The sequence below is a fragment of the Pinus tabuliformis genome, chromosome J (genome assembly GCF_031772625.1).
Source record: "Pinus tabuliformis cultivar Carrire ecotype Pingquan chromosome J, CPIR1, whole genome shotgun sequence".
Lineage (NCBI taxonomy): Eukaryota > Viridiplantae > Streptophyta > Pinopsida > Pinales > Pinaceae > Pinus > Pinus tabuliformis.
The window spans coordinates 1122228243-1122240312 of record NC_142295.1 but is presented as its reverse complement, the minus strand read 5'-3'; positions in this window follow the sequence as shown (position 1 = coordinate 1122240312).

The window sequence follows — 12070 nt, the reverse complement described above, 5'->3', positions numbered from 1 at the left end:
ACTCTTGGTCTTCCACTTATTTTTCCTTAGAATGCTTACAATAATACATCATGACTTCCACATCATCATGTGATGAGACTTGAAATGTCACTATCTTTGATGACCGAGACTTATAGTGAATGATGACATGGAATTTCTCATGTGTGACATGGTTTCCAATTGTATTACCATTCTTCATGCAACTTCGATCGTTGATGTCCTCTACCCTCCAAAGGACCGATGATCAAATGCATTCTTTGGGGTTCCTTAATCATCAAGATTCAAGTGTGTTATTTGTTATTTCTAAGCTTCCTTTGTTTTTTCTCCTTATTTGATCTTCCTCATGTGTGCTTGCCACGATGTTTCTAGAATACTTGTATCTACAAATCACTCATGAATAGCAACCATCAGCCTAAAATATCCTATTTTACCATGTTTCATGTATTTTTTGTTCTTGCCTTTTCGGTGCACTCAAGAGGGACAAAAGGGGCTTCAGGGCACATGTGCGCATTATGAAAGGCTAAAGGGATGAAGAGGGAAGGCTTCAGGGTGTTGGCATGTGTTAATGAGCTCAAGAGCGGGAGGCAGTCAAGGCATGGCATAAGGCGCAAGTACGAAGGATGAAGGGGAAGGATTCAGGCTTCCTAAGTGTGGTTTGAACTCAAAGGAGAGATGGAGGGTGTAGGGCACACTCTTGGACACTGAAGGATTAAGGCTTTGGGCCTTTAGGGTTTTCTCATGCACTCAGGAGGCCCAAGAGGGCCCAAGGCACGCTCCTAGAGGTTGAAGGTCAATGCTTTGTGCCTTCAGAATGCGCTCATATGATCAAAGGGTATGAAAGGTGCATGACACATTTGGGAAGGCTGAAGGGAGGATCTTAAGGCCTTCAAGGTGTGCCTATGAGCTCAATGAGGGCGTACTTCTCCGAGTTGAAGGAGTGTGCTCAAGGAATACTTAGTCTCTAGGAGAGTGTAGTTCAGAGTAAGGAAGGAGGAAGAGGGTTAAGGAGTGTGCCTTGTGCCCTTAGAGGTTGCATGATGCAGTTCTAGACAACCAAGGATTCACAATCAAGGCTTCAGAGTGGACTCATGCACTCTTGGCCTTAATGAGTTCGTTTTGAAACCATAGATTTGTCTAAGTTTGGAATATGAGGCGACGGGTGAACAAGATTATTTTAGACATAAAATCACGTGCAACACATAAAAACTCATCAATAAAACTTAGAAAAAATTGAGAAATGATGAATATACGTCGAAATGCCACTTTATACACATTCCCCACGTGAAACGAGTGCACGGGGGCTTCACTAGAGGATAAACACCATACCACATGGGTTCATATTGGGCGATATATATTAATGAAAAATGACATAATATATTAAGCATATACTAGGGGGCAAAGGATATTCATATTAGAAAGTATAAAAATGGAGCTCAAAGTTAATGAAAATGTATAAATGGGTGTAAAAAATGTTGATGGAAAATGGACACCTACAATATCTAGTGAAAGTAGGTGTTTTTTAAATTGGGAAGGCTTATTGGGTTTGTATTGGTAGGGGTTAAATAATGTGAATTTTAGAGGTATTTTCCAATATGTAGTCAAATTAGGGGTATTGTTTAGTATGCCATGAATGCACATGATATGTCAAAGGTTCATTGAGTAAAGCCCTCGTGAACAAGTGTAGTGTGTGCGACTGCGACCCAAAAGTGTCACTTTATGACAACAAAGATGCTATGACTACGCAATGTACCAAAAGATGTTCTGATCAATGCAATGACACTTGAGGCCATTCAAAGACACTTGAAACACATAGAATAACATGAAACAAAACTTGGTGATCAAAGCCACTCTAGATTTGACAATGATAGTAGGATCCAAATTTTAAATGTAGAGAAATTTTGGAGGGTGTTGTAGCAGTGACAATAGGCCTTATAAGGTGTTGGAGAGAATTGGAAGGCTTACAAATTGGAATTGCCTCCATTTTCACATCTACATCCACTCTTTCATGTTTTGTGCTTAAACAATGTAATTGGTGATAAGATCCTAGTGCAAACTATTCTACCAAATATTAATGAAGATGGGAAAATAATAGTAGAACTAGAAAAAAAATGGAAACAAGGACTAAGAAGCTGAGAAATCGAGCAATTATTGAGTACCTCATCAAATGGAATAACCTACTAGCAGAAGAAGTGACATGGGAAGATGATTTGTTCATGCATAAACACGCATAGATAGTCAAGTGTTAAGGAAAACACTTATTTGAAGGGGAGGGTAAATGTTAAACCCTATATAAGCCCCATGTTAACCCAAAAACCCCTTATTAAGCCCCAGATATTGAGTGATTACATTTCTATTGTTATATTGTTGTGTATACTAGAAACCATCATCGTCCTATTTTATTATAGTTGTATCCTTTGTCTCCTATATATAAGGATACCTAGTCTTATGATCATCAAATTTATCCTTCTTCATTGTATTTATTGTAAAAGGATGTTTCTCCCTCAAAGTGGATTGTAATTACAAGGATCATAATAATGATCTTTGAATAAATAATAAGGCTTATGCAAGATTATGCTATGAATAATAGGTTGGAAAACCCATGACATTATGGCTATTAATGTGAACACTGTGAAGCATTAGGTATTTTGATCTAACATGTGTATCAAAATTACAAAATTCCTATTGGAAACTATATTATCACATCATGTATTGGAATTTTGGTTGCATTATAGCATGATTGTGATTGAATAAATTTGTAGTGTCTTTCCTTGGAATTATAGATATAATGGATTCTAAACATTGGACTAAATAGTTGGACTAAGCATTTAGTGATGATATTCCCAATTATGCATTAAAGAATTCCTAATATGTGGAAAGATTGTTTGAGACTATAACATACCATATCTTAAAAGTGTATTCATGAGAAAAAAATAAGTTCTTGAATGTATTACTGGTAAAAGTCTTTAGTAAAACTTTAGTGAATCGAAGAGATCCACAAACTAGGTGAGTCTTTCATTTATCTTAATCAAGACTAGAGTTTTGAACTTAAGACCTAGTTATGGATAAATTCTAGGATTATAACTACAAGTTGTTGAAAAAATTATGATTTCATGATTGAATCTATATTAGGTATTTCATATATTTTCTAATAATAAAACGATAAACTAGGTAAGTATTTTGTTCATCTTAAGAGAGACTAGAGTTGTGAATATAAGACCTAGAACAAATTATGATTTTGGGATTGAAGCTATGTTGGGTCTTGTTTAGATTGTCTAATAGAAATGTATGTATTCTATCATTCATAACCAATACAATTTTATTGGATGGATTTCACTATGCACTATGTAGACCATCGCACTAGAGGGTCACCAATTTATCCAACCACCACAGGTTACAAGTGTGTTTGTTAGCAAGGATTTTGTGAAATTGACAATCATTAGATTGACTTTTTACATACCTGATTCTTTGATTATGCCAATACACTAACATCTTATAAATGTCCCAATTGGTAAGAGCTCACTTCATTACCTACTTCATATATTTTAAATCTCAATTTACATCATATTGTGTTTAGTTTTCTCTATTTTATTTTATTTTATTGTTTTATTTTATTATATTATTTTCTCATGAACTAAGTTATGGTTAAGTCAAATCCTATCGGAATATTAGGGAAAAGAATAATCTAAATTGTACAAATATTATTAAATTATGACTATCTAATTTTTAATTCCATTATCTTTTGTCATTTCTATTAGCATATCCCAAAGTAAATATTGTGTTTCCAACTATTATAACATCAAACCAAGGATTTTTTGAAACTGACAATCACTAGATTGACTTTTCACATGCTTAATTATCCTATTATGTGAAGATACTAACATCTTATAAATGTCCTAGTTGGTAGGAGCTTGATATTATAATTATTGACATCATTACCTATTTCATATACTTTAAATTTCAATGCGCACCCTGTGTTGCTTAGTATTTTTTGTTTTCTTATTTTATATTATTATAATATTTTTTATGAACAAACTTGGGTTTAAGAGAAATCACAATATTATATTAAAAAATATTTAAATTGTATAAAAAAATTTAAATTATGATGTCGATAGACATGTCTATTTTAGAATAGGGTTTCTAGATATTTAATTTAACTATCAATAATTATTAGATAGATGACATGGTTTTAGCCACCATAGAATTTTCTAGAATATTTTTAGTAATATACACAAATCAAATGTTGAGACTTATTTTCAAAGTAGTTATGCCATTTTTGGCCTTTTAATTAAATTGGTTAATTAAATAAATGCCATATGAACAAGTTTCATATGAAATGAGTTACGGTTTTTTGGGCATATTGTATTAACCAACCTAGATCCACCTTAACTCTAGTTTTATCAAGCACTGAGAGGGATCAAATCTCTCAAGGTGCAAACCGTTTTTGAGTGCTAAACTTGAGGAATGTTTTGTACCTAAAGAGATTTAATCCCTCTTAGCACTTGATAGATCTAGAGTATATATATATATATATATATATATATATATATATATATATATATATATATATATATATATATATATATATATATATATATATATATATATATATATATACTTCTTCATGCCTTTAAATAGGCTACATTACATAAGAATACCATTGGAAAAACCATGGGTTGTCAAAAAATGACAACCATACATTTTATTTGTTGGCCGCACGGTGTTGGGATTGATGTCAACCTAGGATGTCCACTTAAGGAGTCAGCCATGGAGTTAATTATGTTGGCATTGATGTCAACAAGCTTGGAGGATTTTCCATGATGATCATACGCATGATAATATGTTACTAAGGAGTGCCTAATGTTTATAGAGGTTCTATAGGTGTTTGAGAAGGATTGAAGGCAAATGGAAAAGTTTTGGGCAGAGAGGAGGTGATGTTCCCTCAATTAGAGAAATTTTTCAAGGTTGATAAATAACACATAGCGAGGACCTCAGCAACCTCACTAGGATCCCACACTATCCCCATTATGGTCATCTCTGGGGATCAGTTCTATCCCAATGATGATGTCATGTAGGTGAATTTTTGAGTTCCTATGCATGCACATAAAATACCATGAGTATTTCCTAGAGTATTTTCCCATGGTTTTTCATGGTATAGAATTAACTTATGTTATTTTTCATTATAAAAGGTGATAAATTCAAATATAAATCTCTCATTGAATGAAGTTAGTGTTTGTTCAAATAAAGGTGAAAAATGTCAGAGTATGAATAGGAGTGTTTGGCTCTCCATATCTATATGTGATTATTGATTGATAACTTTAGATATTATATTTGTAGGAGGAAGCAACATGTTGGAGAGGTTGGTTCCTTTGTGAGAGTAATTCATTGTAGATCATTGAGAACATTGAGAGACATGTGAGAGGAGAGACATAGTTATAGTAGATCATTGAAGAAAAATAATTTTATCGCAAAATTTTATGTGCACGCTTCCTCAAGTGTTTTATGCAGATTTATAAAGGATTTTGATTGAAAATATCACTGTTACAATGGAGAATAGGATGTTAGCATTTTTTCTATGGCACCTTTGTATTACTAACATTGTGTATGCAGGGGATCATAGCTGAGAAGATCATGCTTTATTATTTAGAAAGATTTTATATGGTTGCGAATCTATTGTATGTATTATGTATGGTTGCTATTGTTGAGACATGGATGATTTTTGATGATCATGCTATGTTTTCTACTGATGGAATTGTGTTTAGAGTGTGTATGCTAGAGGTTTCATGTCTGGTATATTGTATATTAGATTTATCATTGTATTATAGTTTATATGTATGTTGTTGATTGTGTTGAGATGATGTATTTATTATGGTTAAGATTGTGTTGGAGGTCATGTATTTAGTCTTTCAACTTTTTGTCAATGTGGGTCTAGTATGAAAATGGATGAAATGAGATTCACAAGTGTCTGTATTAAGATGTAGTGGGCCACAATTTGAAAATAGATGAAATTAGGTCCATGTGGATTTGAAGGTTGGGGCTTTCAGCGTTGTAGGTAGAGGCTTGTAGATGAGTCGCGGCTTATCAAGGGAGGTGTGGATTTCTTCTAGTGGAGGTTGGAGAAATTTCTTAGGAAGTAGAGGCATCCTTCCAATGGTGGTTGGAAAACTAGTGAAGGTGGTGCCCTTAAGTAGTTGGTAGCCTACATAGTTTTGGAAGCAGAGACTTCCTGGTGGGTCGTGGCTCACATTTCTTGTGAGTAGAGGATTGCACACTAGTGGTGGCTAGTGCATGCATATGTATAGAACAATTTTATTAATAATAAAGAAGTAGAAGAAGAAAACAAGAGTGGTGGTTTTTCCAAGTTGGGTTTCACACCTAATATCTGGTATCCCCTCGTGTGATTATTTTTATGTGTTTATCATTGATTCTCTCATGGTTTACATGTTTATGTGTTGTTGATGGTTATATATTAATTTGTATTGTTGCCCTATGTTTTACATGCTTATGGATTTTTTTGGCATAATGTTCTGCTAATCGATGAATGATCTGTTAATGTGAAAGATAAGTAAAAGGAGGTTAAAAAGTGATTCATTAATACACTATTCACCCCCCCCCCTAGTAGTGTCAATTGTACAAAATTATTTTATTTATTTTATTTTAATATACATTAGTTATCCCCCCATGGTAAGTGCATCAATTAGACCCTCTCCTCCCACTTTGATATCATGGACACCCATAAAAATAGATGTTGCATCATGTAATCCATTGGGAAAATGGATGGCTTACAAGTCACCTCGAAGGTTTGGAAAAATACATAATATAAGTTCCATCAGCATGCAACGTACCAACTTGGTACCATGTTGTAGAAGTTAGACTCATGGTGGACAGTGGAGGCACCCAAGGTTTACACTAGAATGATGGACACTAACCATAATTTGAACATTTCAGCTCATTCTTCCTAGGAAGCTATCACCGCGGGAGTCATTTACCACGAGATTGATGGTACACAACATCATCACAACACCATCTCCAATTAATGCACTGCATTACCTTCAAATTAATGGCATGCTCATACCATTGATTATGTGAATGCCATTGGTATTGGAAAAATTGAGTGATATCAGGCTCCATTTTTCTTATATCAATATTCTCAATACAATTTTGTTTCCTTCGTCTTGAGTTGTGCTTGTTTCAATCATTCTATGGCTTCTCTAGTTTGTAGATTCTATTTCTATGGAATGTACTCCAATTTGGTTTAGATTCCTTACCATCCTTGGTTTTCTATAGCTCTCCCCTCTTAGCCACCTCTAGACCCCTCACTTTCCCTCCACACAGTATATGTCATCAGCCTCTACACTTGCATCAATTCCCTACAGACATTCCACCTACGTTAATCCTCGCCAGCCTCTGCTCTAACATAAACTACTCTCCTTCGTCTCTTATTTTTCATCCCAACTCTCCAAATCCTTATATTATTGTCTCTCTCATCCCCAATTGTTCCACTTGTTATCAATCCAGAACCTATATCAATATGAATTGTGAACCATTTGTAGTTCCTCACAAAGGAAGGGGAATAGGTCATCATTTAATCTCTTCTTTGACCCCAAACCATATGGCTTCCACTAATCAAATTCCATCCCAAGCGTAGGACAGGGAATCCATGAATCGATATGAGAAATGCATCCCTAAGCTTGTTCTCTAAGAAAATGAAAGAATTGAAGTTGTCATGCACTAGGAATGTCACTACACTCTTAACCAACATGTCCAAACTGAGACCATAGAATGGATTCCTAATTTAGGAAATACCACTTGCTCCAGATATTCATGTTACATGTGGGAAATTAACCTTTATTCGCACAAAAAAATCTTATGGGGTGCTTCCTCACAAAGAAAAACCATGCTCAAGAGGAGAATGTACATAAATTGGTAGAATTAGTGGAAAAAATGGATGGAATGGATCACGAAATCAACATTCTCCTCATTAAGTGAAATAATAACCCCTTTCCTTAGAGACCCCAAGTCAGATAACGCAACTAAGTAGATTCCATGCAATCTCATTTTTTTAGTTCTTAGTAGCCTATGTATTTTTTGTCTATGTATCGATTCAATCAAGAAATATATTTATCTTTTTGTTTAATAGATGTTATCATTAGATGAGGTATTCATAACCTCAAGACTTTGAAGCTAAACCTATGATTTGGTTTCCCACTGGGTAGACCAGAGATTGACAATCACTGACTATGTAAATTTTTACAATTGTAATACAAAGTTCCTTATTTAATAATAATAGTAATAATAAAATTTAATTATTAATTTTATTTTTTTAAATTTAAATTTATTTTTAATTTATTTTATGTCATTTGATCAAGTCAAAATGTTTACATGATAGGACATTACAACATCTCTTACATACTAGGTTGGAGAGAACCTCTCGGCATAATAAGTCATGGTATTGGCCCATGGTATTGTATCAAAATGTTTTACAATTAAGAATCCCCACGCTAAAGTGGGGATTAATATCCATAGTTAAGAATGCTATTATATCCATGAAATATTTTTTCTAGGAAATCCACCGGAAGGGATCACTTCCTATTGGCTCAACCACAAAGCCAAAGTGTCATGAGAATTCACCAGTGGCCTTTCCATACCAAATGTACTTTATGAAATTTTTTTAATTTTAACAACGTGAGATGTATCATGAAGTAAACGTTTTGATTCTTATTCACATTTACTATCCATTTAATTTATATCGATACACAGGTATCTATCCAATTTTTAATTGGATTACTTTTTATCACTTCTATCATATCCTAGAGTAAATATTGTATCTCAAACCACTATAACATCAAAACAACAATACATTGTCAATATATTTATATTATATCATATTAAATCACATTATAACAAAGCGATCATCATTATATAACATTTATATGTCATTAACCTCCTCCTACATCTCCTATTTTATTTTCCTTAATTTCCATCTACCTTTATTGGTCCATGGTATTGTAACAAAGCCTATTTACAAATTAACAATCTCCGTGGTAAAGTGTAGATTAATCAACATAGTTAAAAATGTTATTACATGTTTTTTAAATGTATGTATGATTAGCTTATATATTATTTATTTTTATAATTAACAATAATAATAATCGAAAATAAAATTATAATTTAGTTTATTTTTATGACTTATAATTTCAACAATGTAAGATTTATCATGAAATAATTGTTTAGATGCCTAACCACATTTAACAACCATTCAATTTATATGGCTAGGCTAGTATCTATATAATTTATAACTGCATTAATTTTTATCATTTCTATCATATCCAAAAGTAAATATTGCATTTTCAACTACTATAACATCAAAACAACAACACATCTTCAATATCTTTTTATTATATCATATGATATAATATTATAAAAATCCCATTTTCATTATTGTTAATTTATCTTAGGTCTTGATTGTTCTTTGCTTTAAATAATTACAATTCATCATTTATATCATATTCACCCCATAGCATTTAAACATCATAGAAAAAATAGAAATTATATAGAAAGAACAATGACATCAATCATGTAGTGGAACATAAATGAACCATAAAAGAAAATAATGCACATATAAAGACTGTCACACCAGGATTGGTCAGAGACTAGGGGAAAAACCCACTAGGGGAAACCCTATAATTCTTCTTCTTCTTCTATTATGTTTCATAAATTTATTAGCTCATATACAAAGTACATCATCATGATATACATATCAGGTCTCCTTGAGTTAAACCTAAATCAGTTCATGATTTCATTTTTGAACTGAACAGTTATCATAGCTTTACATCGGCCATAGAGACAATGTTACCATTGTCATATAAATAATTTCATTTATTTCATGCTTATGTTTTCAATTATGTCATGATAATATTATTACTAGTGTCATGATCATGTTGGCATAATTGTCAATATTATGAAATATACCCATGTTGCTTGATATGCCTTACTAATACTGATTTATTATATACATATAACTAAAAAGAACTGTATTGTAACCACATAGAACCATACATGTAAATGTAGAGGAACGATGTGAGTTAGTGTCAACTATATAGCATGTTGAATTGTGTGCATACCAAACCATGTTATTGTGAGACGATGCCAAGAACCAATGTTATGACTGAGAAATGTCCATTGAAGAGATGTATAAATTCCACTAGGATGTGTTATACCAATTGTATAATGATGCTATTGAGGTGCAAGGAATATCTAAATTATTCCTCATATGCTCGTGATTGTAGATTAGGGAGCGAGATCATGAGCATACACTGTTGAGACTATGTATATTTCAGAGATTTTGCCTTGTGTCATGGCTATATGTGATAATTTGTTGAGTATCAATGCCAAAGGATCCAAATATGCCATATATAAATTGTGCGATATCAATAGAGAGAAATTTATTTACATCATTCTCATGCAGAGAGAAGAGAGTGTGGGACAAAAAGCGAGAACATATGATAGAGAGTGAGAAACTAGTGTGAATATGGTGAGGCAAAGAGTGAAGACTACTATGTAAATTAGAGATAAATCAGAGAGAGACAGAATATGAATATATAGACATATAGCATGGTCCTGAGTGGAAGTCCTATAGGAAGAGCAAGAGAAGTTGATTTAGGCAGAGCAAGAGTAGACTTGTCATATACCATAATCCTTTGTGAAACCCAGAAGTGACACTTGAAATCTCAAAATCATAAAATCCATCGAATTATGTACTAAAGATGAATATCATAAGATATATATATATATATATATATATATATATATATATATATATATATATATATATATATATATATATATATACATATATATATATATATATAGATATATATATATATATATATATATATATATATATATATATATATATATATATATATATATATATATATATATATATATATATATATATATATATATATATATATATATATATATATATATATATATATATATATACATAGATATATATATATATATATATATATATATATATATATATATATATATATATATACACATATATATATATAGTTGTTTCTATGAGGGAAGATCCAACTTAACAATTTTAGGAATTTGAATTTTAATTCAAACTATTTTCCCTCCAATAATTGAAGATGACATGACTAATAACAATTTATTTTGATCCCAAAAGGAATTAATTAATATTTATTTATTAGGGAAATTCTCCTTGGCTACCAAATTTAATACTCCCTCTCAGTTAGGGATAAATTTCCATCTGTATACATAGTCTCATCTCATCTGCTCCCTCTCGGAACAATCTCATCTTAGATGTCATGACATAATATAAAGAGGTAGGAAATTGCATCATCATTATATATCATGTTATAGAAGATGAAGAATGCACTATCAATGGTAGGGGAGATCAATCCTCAAACCCTATCTTTCAATCAAGTTTGATGACTTCCATCTTCACTATATCATCAAAACATCCATATCATCACATCTCGTCTTAGTTTCCTCTGATCATTAGAAAAAAAATCTCGATCTAATAGAGGAGAAACATGACATCATAGGGGAGTTCAAGGAACCACCCCCTATCCATCGGGGAGCCACTGATACCACCTAGAATCACTACCAGTGGGGAGTCAATGCTACCACCTAGGAATCATCTACCACTGGGGAGATAATGCCACCACCTGGGAATCATCTACCAGCAGGGAGATAATACTACTACCTAGGAATTATCTATCAATGGGGATCCAATGCTACTACCTAGGAATCTTCTACTAATGGGGATCCAATGCTACTACCTAGGAATCACCTTCCAGTGGGAAGCCAAAGCTACCACCTAGGAATTATCTACCAATGGGGAGAAAATGCTACTACTCCGGAATGATATGCCAATGGGGATCCATTTCTACTACCCAAGAATCATCTACTAACATGTTTCCAATTCTACTACATGGGAATGATATGTTGATCTTCCCAACATAACCCTTAAGATTCAGTGGTAGAACACCTGCATCCATAACCTTGGGAGGATTTACAAACTTACCCTACAACGTAAGGATCATACATAACC